Consider the following 16,996-nt stretch of genomic DNA (forward strand, 5'->3'; position numbering starts at 1 on the left):
TTGGCTTCAGATAGTAGGCACAGTGACTTTCCAAGAAAGTGCGTTTATTGGGGCGTCTGCCCTGGGACTGTCATTGATGACACAGATGGGTTGTGAGTCATAGGTACACCCTGGTATATTGAGGCAAGGAAAAGCTTTGCAAGGCCCAAAGAGGTTTTTGGAGTTACAAAACACTGTTCTGGAGTCACAGAGGCTATGGAGATTTATATATATATTGCTCCTCTTTGCCATATCATGCTCAAAAAATAAACTTTCAACAAAGGAGAGCTTCATTAGGGGAGAGGGGTTCAAGAAGTCCTCAACTGTGACAGGTCCTGTTAGTGGCCACCTGCAGGCCACACAGATGGTGTCGGATGTACAAAAACATCTGGTGGGTCTTACAAGGTCTTCATGATGATAGTTCTTACTAACTTACAAGCGTTAGACTCCTCTTCCTATGCTCCTTCCTCACCACTAGCTCTACCCTGAATCCGATGTGACTCCACTTTGATATTAACAAGCTCTGTAAGAGCAGCAGCCTTGGATTTGCAAAGTTTATGCCACAAGTTATACTCTCCATTTGTGCTAACTAATGCAAGCTAATTTTGAGATTCAACATAGCATGGTTAGCTGTCTATATTAGATATTTTTCTTTGCAAAACAAAATTTATGTGTATAGGTGTTTCACCTGCATGTATGTCTGTGTACCATGTGTGTACCTAGTGCCCACACAGAGAAGATGGAGGAATCAAATCCCCTAGAACTGGAGTTAAAAACAGTTGTGAGCCAGCACGTGGTGCTGGGAATAGAAACCCGGCCTTTTGGGAGAGCTGGGAGTGTTTTTAATCAGTGAACCATCTCTCCACCCACAGACTTTCTTTTATTAATTGCATAATTTTTAAGATCGTGGATGAGGAACTGGAGAGATGGCTCAGCGGTTATGAGTACTGATTGTTCTTCCAGAGGTTCAGAGTTCAATTCCCAGCAACCATATGATGGCTCACAACCATCTGTAATGGGATCCGATGACCTCTTCTGGTGTGTCTGAAGACATCGACAGTGTACTCACATATCTAAAGTAAATAAATCTTTAAAAATAAATAGAAAACATTACCCTGAACTTGTTAATAAAAAAGATCAAGGATGAAGTTGAACAAGCATATCTATCTGCTATCCTAATGACATTGAGGCTAAGCAGGAGAAAAGGGAGCAAAAAGACCTTCGGCAGCCGTCTTACCAAGCATCACTTGAGGAATCAATATGCCAACTTCCTTGGAGACAAGAAACATGACCCATATCATTAATAACCCAGAGACAGTAAGTTAATAATACTTTCAAAGAGCATAAATTTTAAGCATCACAGTGGAAAATCCTCCTAGTTGACTGTAATCTTTTTCAAGCACTATCCATCCATGAATAGATTAAAAATAAGCCAGCCCTTCCCTTTCAACAAGTGATAAAGAGCCACAGGCAGCCTGCAACTAACTGTGGTGTTAAAGATGAGATGGGGCAGGGACTGTGGACTCCAGTACCCAGGAAAAAGCTGGACTCGTGTCAGAGATTAACCAAGTACCATTTCTGTGGCTGTGGAGAGCTGGAATATTCCAAGTCTGGAATCACATTATCTTTGGTTGTCATTAGCTTCCTTAGCAGCCTTCCTTGGCCACCTCTGTGACATTTAGGCCAAGCCTTTTGGAATATACAAATAAAGTCTGAGCTTCCACTCACCCAAAGGTGAAAAAATATGACCAGATACCATCTGAGAATAATGGCAGGAAGTTGGGCTTTGGGAATCCTAATGCTATCCGACACTTATCTGATGTCTCATCCATGTATTTTAAAACACCTTGGTTATATCTTTTTTTTAGTTTGTTACTATAAAAATGTCATGAAAACTTAACATGCTCAAACATGGTATTTAAGGGAATACAAATCTGTATAGGCTGTATTCACTCATATTTGGCTCCCAAATAAACTATCTCCTATTAAGGTGAGAGCTGTTTTTACATCAGTAGGTTTAATTTACACAAAGCTAATGACAAAACCAGTGATAATAAATACCATCGGTTATTCCTCTTTACCCCAATGCTAACAAAAATAAAAGGTAAGCTGACAATCATACAGACAGTTTTTCCTTCTTGACCAGAAAGTTGAAAGCTAAGCCAGTGACAATGGGTACAGTTAGTTGTGAGCCCATCTTGTCTTACATGCGTCTGAGATCTGGGCTGCACAGTGTCGCTCATGGATCTCCGCAAGTGAAACAAAGTAATATTGAAGTTAAATATTTTCCCATTGATAGCCCAAAAGAGTAGAATGCAGCTTTCATGCCAAAGGATCGTGTCACTCTGAAGGAGGAAAGTTGTGCACTCTGTTATGAAAGTACAAGGAAAAAGGCTCTGTGTAACTGCACTCTTCCTTGGACGCATCCTTCATTTACTTTATTAAAAATGTAACTTTAAATTTCCCTTCTTTTCCAGTCCCTTGCAGACAGCAGTCATAATCTTAAGCCTGTTTGCTTTAACATTCAAGGAACTCATTCTTCTTTTCTCTGGAGCCCCACCTCTATGCAGATGCCTACAGATTTCACCAGCAATCGTCCAGGAGCTCCTGACTTCTTACTTAGAAGCACAACCTCCTCTCTGGTCATATCTCTTCCCTCCTGGTAACTACTACATATCCAGTTGGCCTGCACTGTGTTCTCAAACTCCGAGAACATCTTCCAAGATTTCCCTTTTGTTTTCTGTTTTTAAATTCTTTCATCTGTGAGACCAAGAGCCTGCAAAGGGGACTCTGTACCCCCAGTGACACAACCACCAAATCAACACACAGAACGTACCTTTGCTTCCTGAATTTTCCTTCATGCTTATGCCAGTCAAACACCTCAGCATGCAACAAAGCCACCCTGTGGCACCTCACCTTATTTATAGTCATCCCTGCCCTTCTGTCTACCTTTACCAAACTCAACACCCATTTCCAGAAACAAACTTCTGTTATTCTTAGCTCACCTATGACAGATCAAAGTGCACTGTCTTCTTATGCCTGACAAAACAGCTTCTAAGACAGAAGCATTCCTGATGCCTAGATATAAGAATAAAAGTTTTAAAAAGTTCATACACATATGTATATGTATATATATACACATAAACATACATATATACACATATATAGATAGAGATAGAGGTGGAAATAGAGGTAGAGGCAGATGCAAGTGCAGATTTAAATATATATATATACCTATGTATATATATATATACATATATAGATATAGATATAGATATAGATATAGATATATGATATATGATATATGATATCTGGAGATGCCCTGGATCTTTGTTGGTGGGTATGAGGAGATGTGGAGCATTGTGTCTTCGGTGTCTATGTGGGAGTGATCCTCTAATGCCTGTTGAACAATCTGGGGAAGCTTTGTGCAGAACCTCTTCTGGTCACCAGGAACTGAGACAGAGACAATATGGCCAGAAGGGAGATATTTTGTTGAAAATACAATTTAGTGGGTAGCATAACCCAGGAGTGGAAATAGGGAGTGTATTGAAGAGCTTGTTTCACAGAGTAATCACGAACGTACAGTTGGGAAAGGGAAGCAGCTCCTTCATTGTGCCAGAACTTCAGAATGAATCTCTCTCTGGACTTGGTCCTAGCATTCTTCTGAGCCAGTAGGTTAGTGATGGCCTTTCTGTTCCCACTTCTCATTCTCCATGAATCTCAAGGTGCTCTCTGAGTCTGGTGTTCCTGAAATAGATAAGTAGTAAATTAAAAACAAAATCTTTCTTATTGTAGATCAATTTAAGCTTATTTCTGCTACTGAACTAAAAATCCTAATTATTAAAAGAGGGGAAGTCATTGATTATTATAAATGGTAAGTTCTGTTTAATATTACCAGGACCATGTCTGGCTCATATTTCTGGATCTGAATTTCACCTGTGTCTAAATGTCATACCCTATGTGAATGTGACCCCATACATCTTGATAAAGCCATTTTATTTTCTACTTCCTACTTGCTTAGTTAAAAACATTTAGTAAAGATAAACATTTAGAACGTAAACAGTGTTCCAAACTAAGTTACTAAGCGTGAACAAACTAGAAATGGACTACAGATGGTGGATGCATTTAGGAAGCAGGTAGTAGAGTATAGAAGAAATTAAAGTAGAAGTGGGGGGGTGCTTGGGGTAGAAAGGCCCAAGACGGTCATGGAATCATGAGGATGGAATCTTTGAGGAACTAGGGAAAGGCTTAATCAAAATGGAGTCTTCAAAGAAAAAGCTACTTGGAAATCCATACTTTTTAATTCAGGTAGAAAAACCACGTAAGAGAGAATAATGTGAAAGAACAGGGGGTAAGACTACTGAGAGTTAAGGATTTAAGCATGAGTGGCAACAGAGGAATGGATAAACAGCAAGTGGGGAGCAGGTTAACAAACACTTATGGTGTATGAAGAATCCCTATGGATCTCCACTAGTCTGTAATTTGTTTAAAATATATTTTAAAGGGGGAGTTTGAACAGAAGTATACATACACATTAATGAACAATGCTCCCCTAGAAGCCATGGGTTATTAAATGAGGATGTCAGTGCCAAACATCCCTCTGAGTTATTGGCCAAAGAGGTCCCAAATGCACCCCAAAAACACCAAATACTATTGCCATTGTTCTGGGTAGACCAGGGGTTCTAACCAATGGTTAAGACCTTATCACTAAAGACTTACTTTGGTTTTAGGACACAGGGAATTTTGAACTAACCAGGAAAGTTTCTCACTGCTAGCTAGCTTTCATAGTTCTGGAAGGGGTGGTTCAGCTTTCTGATGAAGAAACACCACAGCTCTTATCCAGTGTTGGTCCTTGCATGTTTCAATATTTACCTGTCAGGCAGGACTTGACTACTGGGACAATAATGACCCAACTATTTATGGGGTAGACAACTACTCTCTTGATTAAATCTGAGCTTTGTTCACAAGAGGAATCCATACCTAGAACTATGAACATGATTTTTAAAATCACTAGGAAAGTCATAGGCTCTAGGGAAAAAAACCCTACTAAAGTTTTAGTAAATGGTCATGTTTTCAACTATCTTATAAATATTGATGCTTATATCCACAGACTTGTGTTGCTGTCAGCCTCGGTCAGAGGAGCTTCATATTACAGAGAGTAGTGGTGGAGGCAGAAATATATTACTATTCAAAATGTTGAGGAAAGGAGCTGCGAGTGCGCAGACATAGATGAGACATTTCTATCAACCCCAGTTTTTCAAGGTTCATGGAACATCAAAGAAGAGTGGGAAAGGGAGGGTGTAAGTCTGGAGAATAGAAAGTCGTGTTGTGAAATGCTAACTTCTAGATACAACAGGGCTATTATACATGTGAACTCATATCAGCTGCATAAAACAAGATCAAGCCAGTTAAATCTTCCATCATGGAGGGAAGAGAGACTCCCAAGGTCATGCCTTTAGCTCAGGCACTCCTTATTGGAGGTTGATGGCTGCTGAAGAAGAGAAAGGGACTTTTCTTCAGGAGTGTGTTCACTATTCCCCAGGTGATGACCCCACTCCCATGCAACAATACCTTGACTCTGTAGGTTACGGTAATAAAGTAAACACAAAAGAATGATATGAAATTGGGAGGGAGATGTGATGGATGGCTTTGAGGGGAAGTGATGAGAAGAGCAATTGATGGATGTGATCAAGATACATTGCCTACACGGATGGGATTATTAAAGGATAAAGAACAAACGTATGAAGGCAATTTTAATAAGGTCAAAGCATCCATGAAAACCCTAGTGATGTTTCTCCTATAGGAATGAAACTCAACTGCAAAGATTTTACTATTTAAACTGTCTGATTTTTATGTCAGGACAACTGATGATGATTCAGATGGCTTATGCTCATTTACATATTACAAAAGATTTTTCTTTTTGTGTAAACATGCTCATTGCAAAGTAAACCAAATGTGTTGCAAATTGAAAGGAAAAGCTAATAGCCTTGATAAGCAGAAGCAGCATCAAGAACTGAGTTACAGAATTCATGTATTAGTTCCAAAGTGCTGAGCTAAGTAGTCTGATTTTTATTGAGACAACTGTAAGTACCCATAATTCAATTTCATTTTGGAAATGACTGTATTTGAAATATGTTTTGTCTTCCCTAAAATTGTGTTTATGTTTTCAGTAACATGACATTGCATTCTCTGCCCCCACCCCACCGATATATTTGTTCATGAGAGTGCATATGTTTTGCTGCACATGTGTTAGTGTATATGTGAAGGTGGGGTCAACTTCAGTTATCTTTTCAAGTCTCTTTCTACCTAAAACTCATTGGTTTCTCTTGATTTGTTGGCTAGGGAGCTCCGGGAATCTACTTACTTCTGCCTCCTTGGTGCCAGAACTACAGACATATGCCTCAATGCCTGGATCTTTGTTCATTAAGTTAGTAATTGCAGTATAAGTTGGAAAGAACTGGAGATTTTAATGAAGTCTTGATGTAGTGGGTCTTCTCTGTGTTGAGCTCTAACTTCTTCATTTCAATCTAAAAGGATACCAGAAAGACAATAGCAAATTGTTATTTAAAGTTGATGGACAAGACTCATTGTGTAATGTGTTGGACTAAAGCACACAAAAGAAAGAGCAAAGTAGATGAGTCCACAGCAAACACTGAGTTATTAAATAATGGCGATATTTTCAGATGGTGTAAAATAGCAAAATTCAAGCTGCCTATTATTCAAAAATTTTGTAAGATTGAAGTTTGGAGTGTGTGTGTGTGTGTGTGTGTGTGTGTGTGTGTGTGTGTGTGTGTCCTTTACGCAATATCTTGCCTGAAAAACAAGTTTTAAATATGGAATTGTTGCATGTAAGGTCACATAAATAAAGAGTGTTTCTCTGTGAGTTTGGAAATACCTGCAGTATAATACACAAGCAAAACCAATTACTCAGATTTGGTAAGTTTGACTGAATATTTGTTTAAAACAGGAGCTCAATAAAAAAATAAACTGAGTGTAGTTCATAATGAGATGAATGCTTTAAAGCATTTCTCACTTCTAAAGGAGTTTGATCTTTGAAATTGAACCAAATTTTAAGATATTAAAACAAAATTATGGTTTTTTAGTTTAATCTTATTAGACAAGAAGCTATTTTAGGGCATGTGTCATCAGTTTTAAATTGCTAAATTTAGCTCCTAGGGATTTTCACAATATTTCCTAAGTAGGAAGAAGTGATTTTCAGTGCATTCTGAACTTTTCTTTAGAAGGAAACCTCTTTCCATCATATAGAGTTCTAAAGCTAGGCAAGAAGTCTTTATGGATGAAATGCTCTCTGCACAATTGAAGGTCTTAGCATCAATATAAGTGTCCTGTGGGTTTGGTGCCTGGCGGGTCAGCCCTGCAATTGGTCGAACAAAGGCAGGGACTCCCCACAGCAAACAGGTTAGCAAATCTTTCTGAGTTAGTTGCCCTTATTGTTGTTACTTGCATTGTTTTCATTTCATTTCATTTAACTAAACAAAAAAATTCAGAATTAGGTTTTCTCATAGATGAGAGGTTGGAGTCACTGTTGATGGTTTACATAACATCTTTGCAGTTAAGATGAAAAGTCTTCTTGGCTCATTCTCCTCTCAAGAGCGACAGTAAGAGGAGGAAGAATATGTGCAAGCATGTGTACGTGGAGAAGGAAATGCTGCAGACAATATGAACTCTAACCTCCATTCCTGTGATGACTAGACGTTTACAAGCTGATGGCGATCCAGGCCGAAAGAGAAACTTAAAACTATTTCAGAGCAGAAAATAATATGGAAAATTTTCTCTTTCTATAAAGGCACATTAGAACAATCTCATTTCCAAAATAAATCAATAAAAATTAATATATTGAATCTAGTGAACCAAAAGAAAAAAATATATTGCAGCATGAGGCTTCTCTCAGGAATATGAAAGATGTCTCAAAGTGAAGATTCTATCAACATGATTTATTAGATCAATATGTTAGAAGAGAAAATAGGCAGATAATATCAATCGTAGCTGAATTGGGTACAGGAATCCAGCATTCCCAGCAGAAATTGGAATGCACAAATCAAGTACTTAGATATAATTATGACCAATAAAACACAGATATTATGATATCAGTGATGACATTTATATTAAAATGGAGAAAAAGAGAGCATTATTACTTATATTATTTTCAAACATTTTCAATGCGTTAAGAAAAAGTAAAAGTTCATAAAGATGTGGAAAAAAACATTTTTAAGAAATACTGGTGATAATTTTTGTACCATAGCCAAGAATTTGGTCAATATTATACTACAAATAGAAATTTAAAACTTATTTATAATTATAGCATACTTTGGATAACTTTTAGATAGATTAACAACTGTGTCAGATCTGTCAGAAAAATATAAAACATTACTTAAATAAATTATATCTGAGAAGAGAAAACATTTCTAGTGGAAAATGGTACTTAAATATAAGTAAATTTCAAATTGACATATACTTAATAACATTTCAACAAATACTGAACATCTTATAGTGATCTTAAAACATTTTATGTTAAGATTAAAAAACAAATGTTTAAATTCTCTAAAAACTTTATAAAAGATATCAAAGTATTATATTAAATCTCTTCAGTAAATACAGTGACTTTTATTACCTAATTTAATTGATTCACAGATAGGCAAAGAATCAAATGAAGGATGTGAAAAGGTAATAAATCTACATGAGTACTCGAGTCTTTAATGAACAATGAGGTTATATTTTATTTCATTGGAAAACGCTTGACATTTTGTGCCAAGACTCTTTATCATCCTGCTAATAGAAAATAAATCTGTTTGAAAAATAAACGTCTTACCTTTTGCAAAATGATGCACCTAGAGATTTTAAATACAACTATAATATTTTATATACAACTATAATGTTTTATGGCATTAGAGTCTGGAGAAACTCCAGAAGTAATATAGGAAAAATGAATAATTTTTGACCAAAAAGAAGTTGAGACCTTGTGTTATTTATTCAAATGATAGATGGAAATAAATATTGTTCAGATATATGGAAGAGAAGGACACATTCCATTTTTTCTAGAATAAACTCTTTTTTTGAACAAAAAGTTTTCTTAGCTCATGGTTCAGGTGGTACAAGGTGAAGGACTGGGTCTCATCTGATGACCTAAAGTTAGCAAGGTTCCAAGAAGAACAGGGGTATCATGTGGCATGTGTGTGTGTGTGTGTGTGTGTGTGTGTGTGTGTGTGAGAGAGAGAGAGAGAGAGAGAGAGAGAGAGAGAGAGAGAGAGAGAGAGATTATTCTCTCTCTTCCTATAAATATACTAGGATTCTTGCCTGGAGACTCTATTCCAATAACCATATCTAAACCTAGTCACTTCCCAAAGGCCCTATCCATTAATATCAATAAATTTTCCACTGTTATACTAATTCACAATGAGAGTTAAATTTCAATCAGTAAAGCTTTGAGTTTACTGAAAACATAATCAAAGCATAAAATCCTCCATATCTGTAATTTACGAAAATCCCCAACTAATATATTAAAATGTTATTTACCATTGGAAAATAAGAAAAGTATTTGAATAAACAACTTAAAGAAAAAATTATCCTATATTTATTATATATACATATACATATACATATATATATAAATATATATAGTGCTTAACTTCTGTAGCAGCCTGAGAAGAAAGTCATATTACCCATTGTACTGCCGTTCTAACTCAGCACAATGGCAAGAGTTTAAAAGCATAGCATGCTGTTACTGTGGATTTGGGAAAGCTGCCATTCTTACTCACCAGTGCTATACTGAAGAGTGTGTTAGCCATTTGCTAAAACCTTGGGTGCAGTCTCGGAAAATTATACAGGAATGCATTTACCCTTGTTTTAATTATGCCACTTCTGAAATTATTTATTTATAATAAATGATTGACTGCCATGATTGACTCCATCTTTAGACTGTATACTAACTTCCTGTTGCTATGACAACACCAGGACCAAAAGTAACTTGGGAAGCAAAGAGTTGCTCTCATCTCACACTTCCGGGTTACAGTCTACCACTGAGGGAAGTCAGAGCAGGAGTTCAAGCAGGAACTAAAGTAAAGACCATTAATGAGCACTGTTTACAGGCTTGCTCTAGGGTGACTCTTGGTTCTGTCAAGTTGACAGCGAAAACAAACTAGGACAGGCAGTATGACCTGGATTTGCAAGCAAAAACAAGTCCTTCTTAAGTTGTTCTGGTCAGATTTTCTCACAGGTGCAAAACAAGTGCCTAAACAATTGCGTATCAGCTGGGAGAACGGTTGGATTAACAATTTACAGTGCTATCAAGTTATGGAATAGTATGTGGCTATAACAACCAACCAGTTGATGCTGTGTACACGGAAAGAAGCACATCTACCTTTCATGATAACTTAGTAAGTGAAACGTGAGATTTAATAATGTGAATAATGTGTGCTTTTATTCTTCCTTACAAGTAAGGGCACAAGTATGCACACGGATGCAAACAATTCTTACACTTTAAACCATGCAACGGGGCTGGAGGAGGTGCACGCAGCTCATGGGAGGGCACCTCAAATGCCTGAGACACTGTGTTCAACTTCTAGAATCACGGAAATTTTGAAGTAAAAATATAAAACTTTCTGACACTGTTATAAAATCTTGTGCCCTCCCACTCCAACCTACCTGGGACGGGAGTTACCTCTCTGCGCAACGTTATCCATGCTGTATATCCTACATGCCCATTAGTCACTTAGCCATCTTGTTTTTCATACACTTAGCCTTGGGGTTACAGTTTGGATAGACATTAGCTTACATAATGTCCTAATTTAGAGACGGTTATGGAAAGAGACACCACGGGAGGCTGACAATGTGGTTTCTCCACCTAGATGCACTGAACTCATTGACAGCCTTGTGCATCCATCCGAGGCTTTAGCAAGACTTGTCTCCTGGGACGTTCAGATGATTGCTTTTGGTCTTATGGCTTTTTCATTATTAACAGAGCTATGAATGCAGATTTGAGTACTTTTATGGCCCCATGGATTTTAATACTGAGTTGAGTAGAAACTTACTGACTCTAGGCAAATACGTTCTCAGTGGTTCTCCTGGATGTGAGTTTAATGCCAGGGCCTTTGGAACATAGTCTCTGGGGCTGCCTCAGGGAGAATATTGCCTGTGAAACCAGGCTAGCCCTGGCTGGTGGGGTGGCTTAAGGACTGTATTAAGGGCTGTTTTCATCACCATATCAACTAAGGTAAGAGTGCTTTATTTTTCATTTAAACAGTGAAAATTGTTTTTAAAGTTAGAGCAAATGGCTGTTTGCTTTATCGGGGACAGCCAACAGAGAATTCTGCCTTGTGTCCTCTCCTTTGTCCCATCCAAGTTAACACATGTAACTTTGTAAACATGTCTGCTGCTGTTTATCGGAGCCTTACTAAGATTTAATGACAGAGGCGCTGGAGAGAACACAGTTAAAAGGCTTGGCTACCCAGCACCTGTGTGATGGCTCTCATCTCTAAGCCCAGTTTCGGGGGATCCAACAACCTCTTCTGGTCTCTCCAGATGCTACACACGTGTAGTGCACAGACATACATACAACCCAAACAGGAATACGCATGAAGTGGAAACTTAATGGTTCCTTGGAAAGTCAGTTTTGCTGGGGTAAAGACATGAAGGAGTATTTCCCTAAAGTGGACACAGGTGAAAGACAGGTGAGGGAACATTTAGCTGAAGTAGACAGAGGAGAAAGGAGGCTTTGCTAAATCAAGCATATGAAAGGACACATGACAAAGGATTCTTTGCTAATAACATGCATAGATTGGTCCACTGCCAATATGCAGTATTTTGCGTAGTCAAGCTGCATTTGTTGGGACTCCATTATCTTGCCGCTTCTGAGAACTCAGGCTAACTGTCAGAGTGATGTCAGCTGAGACAGACGTACATACTGAGGCAAGACCTGTGGAGGACATATGATCTTTGGAGGGTATAAATAGAATGACAAATAGTGGCTGAGGCTGAGCTTGGCTTGGTTATAGAGCTAGCTGTCCAATCGAGTCTTTGCCGATCTTCACTTGAGAAGAGGCACAGCTAAGAAGTTCTGGTCCCTCCTGTTGACTTGACTGGGCTGAGGCCTGACTGTTCTTGCTAGGTTGAGCCACTGATGCTGCTGACCTGCTATTTCTGTAAGGTGTTTGCAAGTGGATGGAGGGGCCCCTTCTAACTGCGAACTGAACTGCTGATTTCCAGACAATACAGATGGCGGTTGCTCCAAAGAATCTTTCTAAACAGGTCCACTTCCCCCATATCCTTTCTTTTCTACTACCTCTGAGATCAGAGTGCACCAGAATAAAGCAATGTATTTTGTAATTGGTTCACGTGTTCCTGTTTTTAAAGACATAGGAGCATCAGCAATGACATATCAAGGTTCATGTTACTTCGGTTTCTTTTGTTATTTTCAAGGTGGAAAGAAGAAAAAGAAACTAACATATTAATCTCATCCTCTTACCCTTTACTCTGTTTTCATGCCCTGTTTTTCTTAACAAATGGCTTACAGAAGTGACTCCTAAATAGAAAGTCTAGAGATGGCTTTGTTTTGAGATAAAACGGGAAAACCCAGGAGCATTCTGCTCCCCAAGAGCTTTCCTCTGAAGAGTTTGAAGCTCTCCTTGCCAAAGAAACCACACCTCTTCATGGATGGCCTTGAAGTTCAAGAAATCCTGGAATGTTTGACTTGAAACACTAGTTCTTTAGGTGAATTGCTTTAAAAAGAAGGACTTACTAAATTAGATCAAAAAAATCTGATAAGAAAATTGAATGTATTACGTTTATCTTCTCTTATATTCAACTAAACTCCTTCTATTCTTTAGTATACAATCTGGAGGTGGGAGCAAATCAAGAAATATCGCTGATTTTCTTTCCTAATCCTTTTGGGGTTGATAGCTGCTATTTAGTTGTGTCTAATAGTATCATTTGATGCCTTATATATTATAGACAATCATGTGTAAACAATAGTCTAATACTTAATACAAATCAGAGCTTTTCTTCTCAGAAATATTTGTTTTGTTTTTCCTTTTGGGAAATTATACTTATTCACAAAAGTACTTTATGATTGAAAAATGTAAGCAGATACAATGGACATTTGTAATATAAAAACTAAAACGGGCTCTTTTCTAAAAAGATATTACTTACTTTTTGTAAACAAATGAAACTGTCTTTTAATATATTAGAATGCCAATTTTTTTGCTCATTGCTAGGCTACTCTACCAAGACACATTTTTTTTCTCGATGGATGGGGTTCATGTCTTTAGGGACAATTCCAACTATTATGATGCAGTGGGATGTACATTTTTTAGGAAGGTCTAAGATACAGATGTTTAAAGTTAGATTCCAGTTTGCAAACTAATTTCTTTGAATGATGGATTTCATATCTCTCAATTTTATTGGGATATACTTTAAACAGAATAATGCATACACATTTTAACCGCTCGGTTCAGTGAGCTTTGGTAATTATATGTCCCTGTGTAATCAGCAGTCTGAACAAGAGGCAGACGCATCGATTACCTCAGGAAGGTGCCTCGCTCCATTTTCCACTCAATTCCACTCGAACAGAGACATCTACTTTCTGATTTCCATCCACAAGAATAATCTCTGTCTTTTATTAGTCTCTGTAAACAGTCAACTTAGGATGATCTTTTTATCCAGCTTTCTTATCTGAAAAAAATGTATATGTTACCCAGCTTATCTTTTTTATTGTTAAATAGAATTGTGCTTCACGAGTGCTTTACATTTTTGTAATCTCATCGTGTAATGATGCACATCTTGACTGTTTCTGCCCTTTCTGTAGTACACATACATGTATATGCATGTGAGAATGCATAGGCACACACAAACACATACATATATGCTATAAAACTCAAATGCAAGTCTTTAGATGTTGATATACTTTTGTTTGTCTGAGGTAAGCATATGGCACTGCACCCATTGGGTTACTGGCAGAGGTGCATTTAAGTAGTAAATAAAGATACTTCTGGAGAATTCTTCAGGTAAGTTTCATTATTCTGCATTGCTGCCAGGAATGTGCAGGACTCTTCGAGGACAATTGTATGTATCATTGTGCACATTTGGCGCTGTCAATTTTCCTACTTTAATTCATGCCCAGGAATGGCTGTTGAGTACTTTTATACTTTGCACTGATAAGATTTTCAGTAATGTTCACAAGGAGGGATGAATACTTTATCTCCAGGGGAAAAGCTTTAATGTTCTATTAACACATATTTCTCATAGAAGCCTTTTTATAAAATTAGCAACATTTTCTTTGGTTTTTAATTACCTAAGTATTTCTCAGTAATTGAAAATAATTTGATTTATTAATTTTGTTCTAATTATCAATGCATATTAATTATAAAAATGCATGGGCCCCACTGTTACATTTCTGTATATGCATACATCATATCTGATAACTTTTAGTATAAAATGTATTGAAAACATTGTTTTTTGTTCAGAGAAAATATTTTTGTATCTATAACATTTTTCTTGTTTATTCTAAAAGAGCATAGATTTATTTTGAACTCTGAAACAATTTGTACAATTCTAGCACAAACATCACTTGGTATATGGGTAATATTCTATGATATTTAAAATTTGTGGTATTTGATTAAACACTTTCTACCTGTTAAATTTGTTCTCATGAAAGATTATTTTGTCTTAAAGTTTTGATATCAATACCTTGACAAAGGAACTAAAATCATCCAATGGGGGAAAAAATAGCATTATCAACAAATGGTGTTGGTTCAACTGGAAGTCAGAAGGTAGAAGAATGCAAATCGATCCATTCTTATCACCATATACAAAGCTTAAGTCCAAGTGGATCAAGGACCTCCACATCAAACCAGATACACTCAAACTCATAGAAGAAAAAGTGGGGAAAATTCTTGATCACATGAACACTGGGAAAAATTTCCTAAACAAGATACCAATAATGGCTTATGCTCTAAGATCAAGAATGGACAAATGGGACCTCATAAAACTATAAAGCTTCTGTAAGGGAAAGGACACTGTCATTAGGACAAAATGATAACCAACAAATTGGGAAAAGATCTTTACAAAACCTTTATCTGACAGAGGGGTAATATCCAAAATATACAAAGAACTCAAGAAGTTAGACTCCAGAGAGCTAAATAATCCTATTAAAAATGGGGTACAGAGATAAACAAAGAATTCTCAGCTGAGGAATATTGAATGGCTGAGAAGTACCTAAAGAAATGCTCAACGTCCTTAATCATCAGGGAATGCAAATCAAAACAACCCTGAGATTCCACCAGTCAGAATGGCTAAGATAAAAAATTCAGGTGACAACAGATGCTGGGGAGGATGTGGAGAAAGAGGAACACTCCTCCATTGTTGGTGGGATTGCAGACTGGTACAACCACTCTGGAAATCAGTCTGGAGGTTCCTCAGAAAATTGGACATTGCACTACCTGAGCATTCAGCTATACGTCTCTTGGGCATATACCCAAAAGATGCTCCAACATATAACAAAGACACATGCTCCACTATGTTCACGGCAGCCTTATTTATAATAGCCAGAAGCTGTAAAGAACCCAGATGCCCTTCAACAGAGGAATGGATACAGAAAATGTGGTACATCTACACAATGGAATACTACACTGCTATCAGAAATAATGACTTCAGGAAATGCATAGGCAAATGGAATGAACTAGAAAATATCATCTTGAATGAGGTAACCCAATCAAAGAAAAACACACATAGTATGTAGTCACTGATAAGTGGATATTAGCCCAAAAGCTCAAATTACCCAAGAAACAATTCACAGACCACATGAAGCTCAAGAAGAAGGATGACCAAAGTGCAGATGCTTCACTCCTTCTTAAAAGGAGGAACAAAAATATCCATAGGAGAGGATATGGAGGCAAAGTTTGGAACAGAGAATGAAGGAACAGCCATTCAGAGCCTGCCTACCTGTGGCATATATATATATACACACACACACACACACATACAGCCACCAAAGCTAGATAAGATTGATGAAACTAAGAAGTGCATGCTGACAGGAACCAGATATAGATCTCTCCTGAGAGATACAGCCAGAGCATGTCAAATACATAGGCGAATGCTAATAGCAAACTAGACCCCTGTTGAAGGAATTAGAGAAAGGATTGAAAGAACTCAAGCGGCTTGCAACCCCATACAAACAACGATGCCAACTAACTCAGAGACTAAACCACTACCCAAAGTCTATACATGGACTGACCCATGGCTCCAGCTGCATATATAACAGAGGATGGCCTTGTTGGGCACCAATGGAAGAAGAAGCCCTTGGTCCTGCCAATGTTGAACCCCCAGTGTAGGGGAATGTTGCGGGGGATGAGAAGCAGGGCTGGATGGGGAGGGGAACACCCTTATAGAAGAAAGGGAGGGGCAAGGGATAGGAGGCTTATGTCTGGGAAACCGGGAAAGGGAATAACCTTTGAAGTGTAAATAAAAATATGCAATAAAAGAAAAAAATACAATTCAAAAAAAATCAAAAAACAGAAAACCTGGTTTCTGTGACAAATTTTCTCAGTGGTTTTTAAGAGCAGCAGGAACCACAGCTATTGAATCTGAAGACCTTCACCAGGAAAAGGTGGCAGTAGATCCTGAAAAAGAACGCAGGTGGGGTTGGGGATTTAGCCCAGTGGTAGAGCGCTTGCCTAGCAAGCGCAAGGCCCTGGGTTCGGTCCCCAGCTCCGGAAAAAAAAGAAAAAAGAAAAAAAAAAAAGAACGCAGGTGACCGTTGGGAGAGTAGTGTGTACTGTGTCTTAAATGAGCACGTGTGAGGTTCTCAAGGGTTTCCGGTGTGCCCTCATCAGCCGTTAGAAAACTGTTGGATCTTTCCAGCCTCTTGGAAGCTTCTGTTCACCTTCTTTTGGGATCCCTGGCATCTTTTCTCCCACCGTTGTCCACATTCACACCGAGGCACATTGATGTTGTGCTTGCCCTCTGATCCTTTGCAGACTTCAAGTTCTTATGCAACTGATACATG

At 37.8% G+C, this 16,996-nt stretch overlaps 1 long non-coding RNA gene across 1 annotated transcript; it reads right to left on the reverse strand.

The window, feature by feature from the left end:
* Positions 1-3,434: 3,434 nt before the first annotated feature.
* LOC102547285 (uncharacterized) lies at positions 3,435-16,683 on the reverse strand. The gene is made up of 4 exons (XR_589842.4): positions 16,512-16,683; positions 13,516-13,665; positions 6,344-6,506; positions 3,435-3,726 (listed from the first exon to the last, which is right to left on the reverse strand). It is a non-coding gene; the product is annotated as an uncharacterized LOC102547285 (long non-coding RNA).
* Between the last annotated feature and the right edge of the window lie 313 nt (positions 16,684-16,996).

Source organism: Rattus norvegicus, chromosome 1 (genome assembly GCF_036323735.1).
Source record: "Rattus norvegicus strain BN/NHsdMcwi chromosome 1, GRCr8, whole genome shotgun sequence".
In the NCBI taxonomy this organism is placed as follows: domain Eukaryota; kingdom Metazoa; phylum Chordata; class Mammalia; order Rodentia; family Muridae; genus Rattus; species Rattus norvegicus.